This window comes from Anabrus simplex, chromosome 2 (genome assembly GCF_040414725.1).
Source record: "Anabrus simplex isolate iqAnaSimp1 chromosome 2, ASM4041472v1, whole genome shotgun sequence".
Lineage (NCBI taxonomy): Eukaryota > Metazoa > Arthropoda > Insecta > Orthoptera > Tettigoniidae > Anabrus > Anabrus simplex.
Genome location: NC_090266.1, coordinates 992656187 through 992673055, shown reverse-complemented (window position 1 = coordinate 992673055; position 16869 = coordinate 992656187). Strand labels below are relative to the sequence as shown.

At 38.2% G+C, this 16869-nt stretch overlaps 1 long non-coding RNA gene across 1 annotated transcript in view; it reads left to right on the top strand.

The window, feature by feature from the left end:
• LOC136864616 (uncharacterized) overlaps positions 1–16869 on the top strand; it is a 237182-nt gene that overhangs the window by 55631 nt on the left and 164682 nt on the right. The gene's annotated exons all lie outside the window — the stretch shown is intronic.

Here is a 16869-nt window from a genome sequence, read left to right as displayed (position 1 = left end):
GTACTTTAGGAAATGGTGGTGGTGGTGTTATAACTGGTAAAAATGTAAATAACTTAGCATCGGAAGTGACAGGAATCTTACTACAGTGATTTAAAAAAAAATTGTTTAAATCAGTGATGTCAATACCTATGAAACCCCCACTAGAAAGTAAATTGAGAAGCAGAAATTTTAATTGTATAAAATGGATGATTTCACTCAGGACTTGCTTCGTCGAACAATTTTCTAGTATTACAGGGATGGTAAATCTCCAATAATAGGTGCCCTAACAGAATCAGTGGAACAGAAGATACTTTGTTATCTTCTGAAAAGTATGGGTTTTAAATACCTGTCTGTACCTAAAAAGTGTATAAAAGGTGAAACACCTGAAATAATTGCTTGGCAGTACAGATATCTTTCAAGATATTCAAGATCTTCATGCCTCGATGAAACGTGATTCGACAGTAACTGCTTCAGAATGAAGAACTGGACAGACAATTCTGACAGATGTGCTGTAACAACCTCATTCAAAAAAGGAGGTAGAATTGTAATTGTTCATTGGTTTTATTAGTGATGCTCTTCTAGTCACGCATACTAAGATGCCGGATGATCCCGCGGTTTACCACGGCAGCATGAAATCGGAAATCTTTGAAAACTTGTTTGAAGAGTAGGTACTACAATGCTTAGAAGGACCATCTGTGATTGTTATGTACAATGCCTCCTACCACAGCCGTGTATTTAACTCTAAACCCAATCAATCCCGGAAGAAAGATTGAATCCTTCAGTGTATACTGTAATTGATAAAAATATTCCTATCCATCATCCTGTTCCAATAATTCAAGTACAGTACTTATCGAAATTATAGCAGAGATCACACCTATTGGAGAAAGGAAAAAGAAGTATGTTTTAGGCAAATTGGCAGCCGGTTATGGACACATAGCCTTGTGCTTACTGCCATACCACTGCATGTTTAGTCTCATTGAGATGGTGTGGTCATTGATAAAAAGGAGGACTGCATCACAAAATCTAAGAAAGAAACCATTGGGGAAAATTATTGAATCATTGAAGGAAGCCTGTATGCTCATGACACCTAACAAGTGGAGAAATTACATCAGCCACATGGAGAAAGTAGAAAATATCTACAAGAACATCCAATCCATTTTTGATATTGAAAGGATTTGCATACAGCTAACAGATTTTTCTGAGGAGGAGAGCGAGGATGGGAAGGATAAAGGTAAAATTTCAATATTAAGAAATTTAATGAATTAATGGTTAATAGATTTTATGGAGGTAGAGCCTCCGTGGCTCAGACGGCAGCGCGTCGGCCTCTCACCGCTGGATACCGTGGTTCAAATCCCGGTCACTCCATGTGAGATTTGTGCTGGACAAAGCGGAGGCGGGACAGGTTTTTCCTGTCATCCTTCATTCGAGCAACGCTCTCCATTATAATTTCATTGCATCTATCAGTCACTAATAATCACCTTGGGAGTGGCGACCCCATTGTAATACTAGCCTATGTTTCATTCATTACATTCCTGACCTGGTCTAAGACTGGAAAACAGGTTGTAGGTTTTCATTTTCATTTTTCAGATTTTATGGAGACCCACACTTCAAATAAAATGCCTTTTTTTTTTCCTTTTAACAAATATTTATGAATAATAAAAAATAAAAACCAAAAATCCAACCTATTCAAAGCTTTTTAGGGTATTCAAAACACCCTAAAGCGAGAGCTAATGCCTTACTGTATATTGCTTTTGCTAAACTGCCTAAGTCCAACGTGCTACCATCTGCACCAGGGAGGGGCCAATAATTATACTAATACCGGGCGACTTGGCCGTGCGTTTAGGGCTTTAAGGCCTTTCTCCTCTAGTATCAGTGTCATCAGTAACAGAAATAATAATAAAATATTTATAAATAACATACAAATAAAATATACTCACTCACAATAAAAATCTTCATTTCAAACCTGCACACATTTTTGTGCTATCTATCCTCTTTTCTGGAAATGTAATCTGGTCAACCTGTGCAAATATAACATGGTATCTACTGTAATACCTAAATGCATGTTGAACATGATAGCTGCAAGTGATACTATCATATACTTGCAAAATGGAAATTTGAGGTTATTACGGTAACAGTCTTCTGATCATTTCCATTTTCATGTGGTTGATAGTGTGGGTCTTTGTCTGAATCATTACACTCATAACCAGTAGCTAGCAGCTGTTATAACATTGCAGACTTGCTTTTCCCCACCAAACTCCAACTTTCTCATAGCAGCTGTTTTGTCTCACACATAAAAGTTTTACATGCAATGATTTAGAGTTACCAGGAGGATTGAGTCTGTATACTCCTGCCATCTGTTGATAAACTGAAAAACTAACTGCTCCTTTCAAACCAGAGGTAAGATACCATGTTTTACGCTCAACATCTCAGTATTGTTGAAATTGTCACTTTGCATGTTTTACACCCGAACCCCTCGTCCAATATATGGAAGTGTTAACAAATTGTTTGTAAGCCTTCTCACAATGCAGGAAACCACATCAAGCATCAAGAGAGTAGAAGAGGGTAAGTAGCTTAATTTTTATATGAAGTAAAGAGGTCACGCATATTTAGATAGTCCTACTGGATTTGAAGCCATTGTAGTGGTGGCTGCTGTTTTAAGGCACACATAAAAGATTATTAAACCCACTGAGGATGTTTGGACTTAATGCTAACTCTGAGATGATATTGTTGTGTTTGAACATTTGCATGCCCTTTCTTTAACTTTATAAATGAGAATAATTTGTATCTGATACCAATCAAATGACAGCTGTAAGAATGAAATCCCTGGATAATCATGTGGTTTAGAAATACTGTCTTGTGAGATGTGTCACAACTCGTGAGTTGATAGCGTATGAATGATTATGGAGCAGTACTAGAATGACAGTGGCAGGGATACCACGGATTGTGGAGAAGACCATCTTGCTTGTTTACAGTTTGTAACTGAAAGCATATAAATACCATTGATTTAGGTATCTTATTCTTATCATACACATTTACCGTTGGCTGTGCGGAATGGTTTTTTGTGGTTTCCATTTTTTTCTTTGCAAGTTGCCTTATGTCGCATCGACACAGTTAGGTCTTATGGCGACGATGGGACAGGAAAAGGCTAGAAGTGGGAAGGAAGCGGCCGTGGCCTTATTTAAGGTACAGCCCCAGCATTTTTCCTGATGTGAAAATGGGAAACCAGGGAAAACCCTCTGCAGGGCTGCCGATAGTGGGGCTCGAACCCACTATCTCCCGAATACTGGATACTGGCCGCACTTAAGCGACTGCAGCTATCGAGCTCAGTGGTTTCCAATTTTCACTTCCAGTCAAATGCGAGGACAGTTCCTATTCATAGGTCACAGCTGATTCCTTACCCAATTTCATTCATCATTTATTTCATCTTCATTAGCTCCTCACCTGAGGTTGGCATCAAGAAGGGCATTCAGCCATAAAAATATGCCATAAAATCTCATGTCATCCCTGACCTCATATCAGGAAATGGGAATAAGGGATAGATATACATACATCCTTATCATACACACCGGTATGGACTGTTTGGCATCATAAGTATAAGGGACAGCAGCAACATCTCATGAGTAACAAGTTTCACATATACTTTCTTTCACCCTTCCTAAAATGTTGTGTGAAAATTCTTGAACCTGTAGGAGGGATGGTGGATCAGGTCCATTTGACTGATGAAGGATTCTTGGATTCTTTGGAAACATTACTGTAAATTAGCTATATATTCAGTTCGGTGAATGGAAATTGTGGAATGTTGAGATAGCGAACAAAGTGGAAATTACACGTGTGTTAAGTAAGTTAAGATGGGAAATGGAAGTATAAATTGGAAATTCTAAATTGTTTCAGGTATTGAAAGTAGTTAGGCATACTGGGTACTGAGGCTTAATTAGAATGTAACGTAGTTCCTGTTATGTTCATGGTTCAGTGTGGAATCTATTATCTGCGCACTTTTTAGTGATAGATTTTTGTACTCGGATGAGGAGTAAGAAGGGAGCACTGCCGGTTCCGGTAGTACTGCCAACTGAATGGAAATGAAATCTGAATTGAATCGATAATATGATCGATCGATATGAATTTTCTACACCTTTATTATCTTACGCCAACAACTGTGTCACACACACAATATATAATACTGTATAACATTTCCCGATGCGAAACGTGTTCCTAGCATGAATTATATAGTTTGGCTTTGCTGTGTAAACAACAACAGTACGAGTACTTAAAGTGTACGCCAGATGTCGCACAGCGATAATAAGCGATTGTTGTCTTTCAAAGGTTGCCAATACGAATCTCGAAGATAACCGAAGTCGACCGATTCAGCACTAGGGTGTAAATCTATCGCTAAAAAGTGCGCAGATAATAATACTCTTTCCAGCTAGTTTCCTTTGCATATTCAGCAGAGCTTTCAAATGTACTACTGTTCCACGAATTAACTTTTCACCTTGCACTTTTCAGTTCAGAGTTTGTTCCACCATCACTTTTCAGATTTTGGTTGCAAAGTGAAAAGTTAGGAACCTTTTCACTTTTCAAGCCTATTATGGTCCTGCATTGGTACAGAAATGCAAAGAAATAAAGTGAAAAGTTTTCAGAAGTCTTGCAAAGAGATGATTCCCTTTTCACCTGTTATAATAATTTCGCGTGGCTATTTCTAGCCGGGTGCAGCTCTTGAAGGCAGACCCTCCGATGAGGGTGGGCGGCATCTGCCATGTGTAGGTAACTGCGTGTTATTGTGGTGGAGGATAGTGTTGTGTGTGTGGTGTGTGAGTTGCAGGAATGTTGGGGACAGCACAAACACCCAGCCCCCGAGCCGTTGGAATGAAGGTTAAAATCTCCGAACCGGCCGGGAATCGAACCCGGGACCCTCTGAACCGAAGGCTAGTACGCTGACCGTTCAGCCAACGAGTCGGACTTTTCACCTGTTAATTAACAAGTATGTACACTAGTTTCTCGGCGTAGAATTTGGTTTGGTGATACAAATACGTTACGACGAGAGCTTTTGTTAGCACCAAGTGAGGACGGTGATAAATCCAACAAGAGAACGTACAAACACAGGATTAATTTTCATAACCTCACTTCGACGGAATTTCGCGTGTGATTTCGCATTACCCCAACACAGGCTGACTATATTCTTGAAATGATCGGTCATTTATTGAAACATGCAACAAAAAGAAAATCCCTTTCCGAAAAAGAACATATTCTTACCGGGTATATGCTTACATTGGTTAGAAAAGGTGCCCAGCTGCACGGTGTAGCTGCAATGCATGGGACATCAAAATCAATTATTTGCAGAACTGTTACCAAAGTCGTAGATGTTATAGAAAGTGTAATATTTACTAACATATTACGTTGGCTTCATAATCCACGTAATATAGCGACGGGATTTCTAATGCTGGGTGAATTTCCTTCTGTGTGTGGATGTGTTGACGGTACTCTCGTTAATATTGATGTGTGTCATCATTTGAGAGGTTATTTTTGAAGTTGCCAAAACAGAGATGTTCCGTTTCTCCTTGACAACTTCCAACATAGCCAGCTTCTTGTAATAACCTTTCTTTCCCATGATATAAACTTTAAAACTAACGGTACCACAACTATACCATCAAGTTCGCCGCGAAAAATAAAGCATTAAAATCATAAGAGTATTAAGCCTATACAGTTTGCCCATGGAATAAACTTGATCGGATCATTCATTCGCAAAGAAATTCAGAAATTTAAAAGTACAACCTAGGTCTTGGTGGAACAGAAAGACTTTGCACTTTTGCAAGAATTGAATTACATAGTAATAAGATGTATCTGCGAGTGGATGAGGATGGAAAAGTTTTGGCATGGGGAAAAAATGGTAATACTACTTGGATGTGACAAGTGAAATATTTTGCAGAAGGAGGCTACTTGTTACAAAGTCAAGGATATTGATATGCAGCAACATCTCGTGAGTAGCAAGGCTGTGTTTCTAGGTAATTGTGTATAGAGATGGAAACAAAACAAAAAAAATTCTAATGGCATAACACAGACAAGGCTGCATTAATGATGAGAGTAAGGTAGGCCTATGTAAAGAAAGGTGATGAAATAGATGGCATACTTTCTTGTGAGAAGGGAAGGGAACATAGCATATGGGAATGAAACAGAGATCAGTTGTGTTGAACTATGGGAATAGTTCAGAAATTAATTGAAAATACTGCTGTAGAACAAATTTTGAAAAAAATTGCCAGGAAAAAAGATACATTAATTTCAGTATACAGTATATTCTATATAGAATCTAAATAATGTTTTCTTTTCATTTGTTTTTTGAAAGCAGTTTAATTCCAACTTTGTTTTTAATTTTAGGTTGGGGGTACCAACCTGAGCATTTACAGGCTGGAGTGTATTTATTATTTTATACTTTGTTAGTTCCATTATCCCTACTAGTGGGATTTAATGTTTATAGAATTTATGGTAATAGTCCACCTCCTTGTTCTAGGGGTTAGCAGTAGTAATTTTCCTCCCTGAACATGCTTAAGTTCCTAACTCTACCATATATTTAAGATTAATTTGCAAGACTGGAACCAGGTGCTCTCAGTCACTTTTGACTATTCTAGAGGTGTTTAATAGTTTCTTAGTTTTATTCTAACCACAGATACTTCCTTCTGAATCCTAGCCTCAGTTATTTAGTTCTGATCAGATTGGCACAATACACAGTACAGAAACGGGGCTATCAGTTGTGATGCCGCAAATTTCTTAATATTAAGGCCGATCTCAGTGGTGCAGGTGATTAATCATTGTTCTTCTGTTCCCAAGATAGCAGTTTCTATACTGGCAGAGGTCGCTAGCATTTAAGAGCATTTAAATGGAATAACTATCTGTCGTTGACTTCCGGCACATCAAAGAAGGAATTTCTGGGGTTCAAAATGTTGTCATCCCAGTGTCTCCTAAAATCTAGATTAATTGGAGGGATATCAAGTAAATATTATTGTTAATAATGTTATTTGTTTTATGTCTGACTACTTATATGGTTTTGGGAGATGCCGGAATTATGACCAGCAGGAGTTCTTTTATGTGGCGTTAAATCTACCATTATGAGGCTGGTATATTTGAGCACCTTCAAATACCACCGGACTAAGCCAGTTTCAAACCCATCAAATTGAGCTCAGAAGACGAACACACTACTGTTGAGCTACTCAGCCTGCCAATTATTATCAGGGCTAGGATTTATATTTATGAAAATGTTCAAAATATGTATGTATTCATGTAGTAAACATAATCTAAATCTGATCATATATATTGTACCAGGAACTGTTTTAGCCAGGTACATTATTTTAAAGTTGCCGGAATATTTGGAAAAGGACGGCAGTAATATGTGTTCATGTGCCCAACATCTTATGTGAGTTCGATAAGAAGTTCTTCGTGGCAAGCTGGACACGTCACGAGCGATGAACCTGCAGGTGACGTCAATGCCATATGTTGTATGCCTTTCTCTCGAATGTACTGGAAAGAAAATTTTCTAACTTTATAACCGATGAAGATACAAAAATGAGACATACCTCATCGTGTAGCTAGTGTTCTGAAGGCAAACATATGTCAATCTCAATACATTCCATCAAGGCCTTCAAGAGATATAAGCGAGAAAGGAGCCACGTTTCTCCTCGTGACGTGGGTAGTAACCTTGGCCTTACGGAATATAAGCCGAGGCTCCGGGCAGAGCAAACCAGTTCAAATCCTTCACAGCTGGCTCGCCTGTCATGCTGATCGCGACGAAGTCGAACTCGGTGTTCATTCTGCCGGAACGTCGTAATACTTATATAAATTTCGACAGCAAGTTGACAGTTTATGTGAATACCAGTGAGTAACCTATAAATTGTTGGACTTACAATTTGTCAGGGACATTTGAACTTCGGAAATTAACGTGTTTATAACATCGGAGTCATAAGACTTGTAATATTTCGCCAATATTTGAACTTACCAAATATCTCGATTTTCGTGTGAATAACTTTAACAAACTTGAAGTTAGCACGACTAATTTAAATTGTAATGGTCTTGAACTGTTTCAACCTAGAACATCGTGAGTATAGGTTTGCAACACATTGACTATCTTGAGTATTATCAATGCCTAAAGCACTTTAACTTGTGCATAAAGACTGTTCGCTAATCTTCGTAACAGACTGTACCATTTGAAACAACCCGTGTGAGTAGACTGTATAATGAACTGTGAATATGCCGTAATACATTACGCATAGTTCGTAATTCAGTGACATTGCGAATTATAGGATTCGTACACGAATACTTGAGGAACTATGATAGTGAGAAGGAACATTACGATATATTACGAGAGAGAGCTATTTATTTATTTCTTTGCAGTGAAAGTGAGTCATGATAAACTATGCTTCGAATGAGGGTTATTTCTGACAAGACGAAGGGTGTGCAGTGAGTGTAACGATGAACTGTGCATAGAAATGTTTTTTTCCTTTTGCAATTATCGCAAACTTACGAAAAGAAATAGTGCTTCGACACATTTCTCATCTAGTGAATGGTGATTATTTCCGAAACAGTTATAATCAGTTCTAACAGCACAAATCAAATGGTGAGCGTTTCAACATAGGACACTCTATCAGTAGACTAGTCAGATGGACTTTCTCATGTTAAAGCCACTCTTTTATTCACATGAGAAATCCTGACTCAAGACGACGGAGAACGGCGGAGATATGATGCAGACAGGGACAGACGAGGGACAGTTCCTGAGACGTGGTACTATGGAACATCGGGGTGCTTGCTGTTAGCTGAGTTCCAGACTGCTGCTTGCAGGGCAGTATTTAACAGTTCGAGCTCAACAAGGAGACATATGTCAGGTGATATAAGTGTCTTTTCATTCAGAAACATAATTCTGACTTTCAATAAAACTCTTATATACAGTGTCATTTCCGACAAAGAACATTAACTCAATAGGGAACATGCATGATCCGGGGTTTTAATTAAAAATATGCTAATCTGATTCAAAATTTCATGCAGAATTCAAAAATGTGATCAGAATGTACAAATAATAACTCCAAACGTGATAAAAATCTACGAAAAAAATGTCACGTCACGCAAGCACGCGATCTCATTGGTCTGACGTCATCGTACAGGTTGACTGAATTAGCAGACGAAGTAACACATAGTGTGCTGTGAGAAGCAGGATACACTTCGCGTATTTCTACTTTACGTTAGTGTCTAGTATGGTTAAATTCGAGGTCTATACATTGGATAATAATCTGAGTGGTATATTTTAGACTTAAAATGAATCCTGCGCAGACAGTGAGGCAGAAAACTTATAAATGGTGTAGAGTTCCGATGTGCAATAGCACATCGCATACCATACCAAACAAATTGTTTATAAATGTTCCAAAGACGCTAAAACTAGGGAGAAATGGATTTTGGCGAGCCGGAGAAATGCTGGTGACATATCGGAAAAGTCTACAGTTTATTTTTTTGAAGATTTTAATGTAAGATGAATTTGTTTGAATTTTCAAATCACTTTTCCATGTCAGCTGTTCTAGTGGTAAAACTTTAAATTACCGGGCGAGTTGGTCGTGCGCGTAGAGGCGCGCGGCTGTGAGCTTGCATCCGGGAGATAGTAGGTTCGAATCCCACTATCGGCAGCCCTGAAAATGGTTTTCCGTGGTTTCCCATTTTCACACCAGGCAAATGCTGGGGCTGTACCTTAATTAAGGCCACGGCCGCTTCCTTCCAACTCCTAGGCCTTTCCTATCCCATCGTCGCCATAAGACCTATCTGTGTCGATGCGACGTAAAGCCCCTAGCAAAAAAAAAAAAAAATACTTTAAATTTTAATGTATGATGCTTTATTTAAATGCTTCAATTACTTCTTGGAATATGAAAGTAAAAAGCAGTGCATTAAATAATGCTGATTATTATTCTCCAAACCTAACCTATGTTTTGGGTGATCCATGTCAAGATAATAAATCAAAGGGGTTATGAACCATTTTGACAGCTCTAATTCTATCAATATATCTTGGCATGGGACAGTTATGTACCGTATGTCTTTATTGAAGAGCTTAATTGGTAAAGAAATTTAGGCTATATCTAAATATTCTATAATGTAACAAAGAATAGGCGTGTACATCATGAAAGGAAACAACGTGAATTTAACAAATGTATAACTCTACACAAAACCAATGCTTGTCTGTTGGGGTCTTATAAGTTAACAATGCTCAATTATAATAATTATCATAATATTAATGAAATAAATAACATAATTGCACACAGGTGAAAATAGTGATGTAGGTGTTTAAAATATTATCCAACTTAGCCTAAGTTTTAGGTTATACAAGCCAAGTCAATAAACCGAAGGGTAAAAATACCGCGCGAGTTGGCCGTGCGGTTAGGAGCGCGCAGCTATGAGCTCGCATCCGGGAGATAGTGGGTTTTGAACCCCACTGCCGGCAGCCCGGAAGGTGGTTTTCCGTGGTTTCCCATTTTCACACCAGGCAAGTGCTGAGGCTGTATCTAAGGCCACGGCCGCTTTGTTCCCATTCCTAGGCCTTTCCTGTCCCATCGTCGCCATAAGACCTATATGTGACGGTGTGACGTAAAGCAAACAGAAAAAAAAAAAGTAAAAGTCACAGCACCCAAAGACATTCCTGTATTGAGCGACTAAAATGTCACCGGGACACTTTTCTTTCCTGATATGCTCAGCTTGTTAAAAGCCAAATGTAATTAATGTTATTGGCTTCACGCCCCGCTAACTACTTCTACGATTTTCGGAGACGCCGATGTGCAGGAATTTAGTCCTGCAGGAGTTCTTTTACGTGCCAGTAAATCTACCGACACGAGGCTGACGTACTTGAGCACCTTCAACTACCACCAGACTGAACCAGGACCGAACCTGCCAAGTTGGGGTCAGAAGGCCAGCACCTCAACAGTCTGAACCACTCAGCCCGACTTGTGAAAACTAGATGAAGTCATATTTATCTTTATCATGTTTAACTTTTTCCCTCCACAAAGATATTTAATTCTCTTTCATGGGCCCTGGAAGTGGGTAGGCCAGTTGTCCCAACCATAAATATATATTTTTTGGGGAATGATAGATTATAGCCCTATAGTACTATGATCTTTCTTTCCTTCCTTCCTTCCTTCCTTCTTTCTTTCTTTCTTTCTTTCTTTCTTTCTTTCTTTCTTTCTTTCTTAATCAGTGTATCCTTCAGGTTTAGTTTTCTCTCGGACTCAGCGAGGGATTTCACCTCTACCACTTCAAGGGCAGTGTCCTGGAACGTGAGACTTTGAGTATGGGATGAAACTGGTGAGGAGGGCCATTACCTCGCCCAGGCGGCCTCAGCTGTTATGTTCAACAGGGGCCTTGTTGGAGGATGGGAGGATCGGAAGGGATAGACAAGGAAGAGGGAAGGAAACGGCCGTGGCCTTAGGTGCCTGGAGGAGAAGTAGGAAAATACGAAAAACCACTTCGAGGATGGCTGAGGTGGGATTCGAAACCCTTCTACTCAGTTGACCTCCCGAGGCTGAGTAGACCCCGCTCCAGTCCTCGTACTTTTGTTTTCAACTTTCATGGCAGAGCCGGGAATTGAAACCGGGCCTCCGGGAGTGGCACACATTAACCACTACACCACAGAAGCGGACTAGTACTATAATGCTACCTATATGTTTATGTTAGTGCTGAAATCCGATTTCTTACTTTACTAATGCTGAAAGCCCGAAAATGTAATGTTCTTCTTTAATAGGGGAATCAGTCTAGAAGGAAATGTTGAAAGTGATGTGATATCTATCCAGGTTCGTTGTTATCCTAATACTATGGGTTACAGTACATTGCACGTATATAAAAGACGCCACTTACAAACTTGCTTGTTATCCGCGAATTTCTGCGGCCACAAAAGTCACATTTTTCAAGAATGATGACATCTACACATGGTAGATTGTCTGACTGTGCTGTTTCGAACCTTTCTTCTGTCATTTCGAAGTTATTCGCGATCGTGAATAATAAACAATCGGCTTTTAGCAACGGCTGATGCACAACGGCTGATAGAGCTCCATGCGGTACTGGATCGTGACGTCACAGCGCGCCGCTTACGTCAGAGGCCGTTTCACTCGCCTTGCGGAAAGGCACTATTAAATATTTTTTTAATGGTAGAAAACAAGGCAACATACCACAATGTAATACGTTTACGTACTATTTCATTGGTGTACTTTTCAAAAAAAATATTTTTGAAAATGATGCATGTTCCCAATTCAAAAGCTCACTTAATATTTTCATAAACTTGGAAAATTAGCGCTTAAAAGTAAAGACAGACTTTTAGAAGACAGTGTGCTTTCGTAATATCGTATGTTCTCACTTGTTGGAACTTTAGAATTTCAATTCATTGCTTCATTTATAGCGAAAATGTACCATAAACTCTTAATTTGCAATATTCACATAAAGTGTATAATAAAATTACGTAAAATAGGACAATACTTAGAACTTTATACTAGAAGATCGGATTTAATTTCAAGTGTTCTATATTTGAATATAAATAGTTTTTTTTTTTGCTACGGGCTTTACGTCGCACGGACACAGATAGGTCTTACGGCGACGATGGGATAGGAAGGGCCTAGGAGTTGGAAAGAAACGGCCGTGGCCTTAATTAAGGTACAGCCCCAGCATTTGCCTGGTGTGAAAATGGGACACCACGGAAAACCATCTTCAGGGCTGCCGACAGTGGGATTCGAACCCACGATCTCCCGGATGCAAGCTCACTGCCGCACGCCTCTACGCGCACGGCCAGCTCGCCCGGTATATAAATAGTTTGAGATGTTCACGAGAAGGAATCATAAAATTTACTTAATTTAATTAACGTAGAAGACATACTCTGAAATCACAAGTGATAATAGAAAGGACTTTAGGATTTCGCTGAAGTGAAATATTAACTTATGACAACATGCTTTATTAATTTATACCAAGAAAGTCATGATGGACATAACTGATTGAAAAGAACATTATTCAGTTGAATTTTACATGATCAACATAATTTTTTCGATATTTTGTTGTTGGAGTTGGGGTTTATTTTCCAATAAATATCTATGTTTCAGCGATATAATAGGGTAACTTTTCATAGATTGAATAAATGGGAGAAAGTTATAATATCTAGTATTTCGCCTTGCGATCCTCCCTCTCTGTACCCTCTCCTAAGGACTAGACACCCCTCAGAAAAACCTCATGCTCTTTGAAATCAACTTTTCTGGTACAATATATATATATATAATTTTCTTAAATATGGAATACATAAAATATAAGATTTGTAAGATTAATTGATACAAAGTGCTGTGGGTTGCATATTTCTCTAGAAACTGCCAGAATGCTAGACTGTTGGCTTACCAAAGAGTTATATGTGATTCAATTAGAGCACGGCAAAGAACTGTGTTGTATTCAACTCATTTGCTGGTGCTCTGTTACTGGACAGTTGCAACAGAAAAGCCTGATCCGGTATTTTGTTCTTTCATTGCCAGCTTGATGCTTAGTCATGGAGATACACTGATTAATTAAAACATCTGACTTTCATTGACATTGGATTAACAAGTATTGCAGAATAACACTTTCCTATTGTTTGCAAGCTCACCAACATAATTATTTAATTTGACAATTGGTACCGGTAGTTTCTTTTTACACATTGAAGGTAGCAAGTGCAGAATACTGACTGACAAAGCTGGTTGATGTAGATAATTAAGGGATTGTCATGCCATTGTCCACCTCTACTTCAGTAAATAGGATTTTTGCTTTTGGTCAAGTTGCAGCCACATACTTTCAAATCTCTGTTTGTCTTCTCGAAGACTTCACTTTCAGAAACTATTTTTGTATGAGCTGTACCTGTAAACTTGACGTGCATTACCATACTTCCCATCATTGAAAATGAGAAGAGATCTCTGATTATCTGACTACTTAGTCAATATAGTTAATATTGTTTAAATTGTCCGGCTCGTTGGCTGAATGGTCAGCGTACTGACCTTCGGTTCAGAGGGTCCGGGGTTCGATTCCCGGCCGGGTCGGGGATTTTAACCTTAATTGGTTAATTCCAATGACCCGGGGGCTGGGTGTGTGTGCTGTCCTCAATATCCCCACACACCACACATAACACTATCCTCCACCACAATAACACGCAGTTACCTACACATGGCAGATGCCGCCCACCCTCATCGGAGGGTCTGCCTTAGAAGGGTTGCACTCGGCTAGAAATAGCCACACAAAATTTAAAAAAAATTCAAATTGTTTAAATTTAAACCCACTCTATGTATGGCTGCAGGTAGAATTAAAATATATATCCCTGTTTATCCCAGAAAATATGTGTGTTTATGTTGTATAAACCTACAAGTAGAATTGATAGGAGATATATCTTCTTTGTTACAGAAGAAAAATATGTGCAAATATTCCGTTAAAACTCCTAAATATGGAATAATATTTATTTTCCATATTAATTGATGCTAAACCCAGAAATATGGAAAAAATATTGAGTATAAATTTGTATAAAGTTTATTACAAATACCATTATTGATAAAGATGTGACTCTTTATGATTAAAAAAAGTGTTTACATATAAATCCTTGTTATAGATGTTGATTTCCATAGGGAATCTGAATTATTTGTCCCAAATGAGTAAATTTATAATACCAATATCATGGTCCGTTATTGGACATAAATTTTCCAGCTAACTCATTCCTGGTATCCAATAACGGACAATTATATTGGTATTATATAAATCCTTGTCGTGATTATTATTGACATTATTGATTATTTCATCTTTGAGAAGATGATGTAGTGATACTTTTCTTAAGGCAATAACTTCATTCTCCTCTATCCTAGCATTGACAGTAGATGGTGAGAGCACAATTTCTTCTTAAGTTTTCTATTATTGCTCCAGGAAAATCATTAGAAATCATCTTGCATTATATTTAATCTATCTTTCAAAGTTTTTAAATAGACAAACTAACTTTAGTAATTAGAAATATTTGTTGTTAGGATGACTAACAAGAGACTGTTTTTGTATTCTTGGTTTCAGAAGGGAAGAACCCTGTCCCCACACCACTTCTTCATTGTGACTGGTCAATGGATATGTGCTTGATCAAATTTTTGTGTATGCTATCACTAAGATGAAGTCAATTATGTATCTTGCTTTGCTTAATGTCATAAGTAATTTCCTTTAATAGCAATAGCTTTGAGAAGTCTTATAAGAAAAATAGTTAATATTGTTTAAATTTAAACCCAATGTAAGGCTGCAAGTAGAATTATAATATGTATCGCTGTTTATCCCATAAAACAAGTGTGTTCATGTTGTATAAAAATGCAAGTAGAATTGAGAGGAGATAAAGCCATAGATCTCCTGGAATACATCTTACTACTGGAGTGTAGGTAGAGGAAATGAATGCCAGGATAGGACAAAGAAGCCTTGTATATATACCTGTGATTGGTAAATACTGTCTGCATAGTGAGACAAATGACAATGGAATCAGGATAATAAACTTTGCCTCTTCAAGGAACATGGTAGTAGAAAGTATCATTTTTTAATCATTATGATGTACATAAAATAACGTGAAAATCTCCAGATGGAAGTATTTTTAATCAAATATATATTCAACTTGATGGAAACAAAAAGGTACAGTCAGGCAAATGTTGACTCTGAGCATTACCTCGTTCTTGCAGAAAGAAATAAATGCAAAAAAATCACATGGAGCCCATGCAAGGAAATTCAGCACTGCAGGACTAAAATAATTGGAAACCGCTCTGAGGTACACTGGTTTAATAAACAAGGCACTGGCAGGCCTCCCTGATAGTGAGAGTATTGGTGAGATCTGGAGGAACGTCAGGTATGTCCTTATTACAGCTGCAAATTATGCCTTAGGAAGAGCAGATGGGCAAAAATGTAATGGCTGGTTTAATGAAGAGGGTAAACATGTGATGGCTTTAAAAAATGAGGCATACAAGAGGATGTAGCAGAACCATACCAGAAAAGCTGTGGAAGAATACAGGGTGGTTAGAAGGGAAGAGATGAGACTAGGCCTACACAAGAAGAAAAGGAGAACTCGTGGAGTTAGAGCACCTGAAATGCTCCAGTGAAACAAAGGCTTTTTATCAGAAGTTAAATAAGTGTCTGAAGGATTTCCAACGAAAAACAACTCTGTATAGAGATAAGGATGACACAGTCCTGTCAGTAATGAAGCAATATTTGATACGTGGGTTCAGCTAATGAACTATTGAATGAAAATATACCTGATAATCATGGAAGGATAGTCATCACAGAAATGCAGACAGCCTGGGAACTTAAGTGACAATGCCAACCATTGATGAAATACGTCTTGCTATTACAAACTTGAAGAACTACAGAGCTCCAGGAATGAACCTCATCCAGTCAGAACTTGTAAACCATTGCAATAGACCACTAACTATTGCTCCACTGTTGGGTGACAATTGTAATCTCCTTAAAATATAAAATGTCATTGATCAAAATATATATATTCTTGGTAGCATAATTGAGTGTAAATATCACTTTGCGACTTCCATTGAACTAAGATTCAAAGTGAGTGAATAAACAAATAATTGACGATACTGATAATAATATATTATTTGCCAGAAATGCAGATAAATGGGCGCCAGAGGTCACCATAAGATCCCTCAATTTAGGATATTAAAAACAACTAACAATAAATAGTAGAGCATAAAAGATTCCACTTGGGTCGTGTTCATAGAGCTGGAAAAACTGGTATTCTGCAGATTGGGCCTTACTAAACTTCCTGAAAACGAATAAGCTGGTAGTAATTGCACCTAGGTTCTCCAATAACTTCTCCACTAATTGAAAATACGGCCGATGACCTTAGATGTTAGGCCCCTTTAAACAACAAGCAAG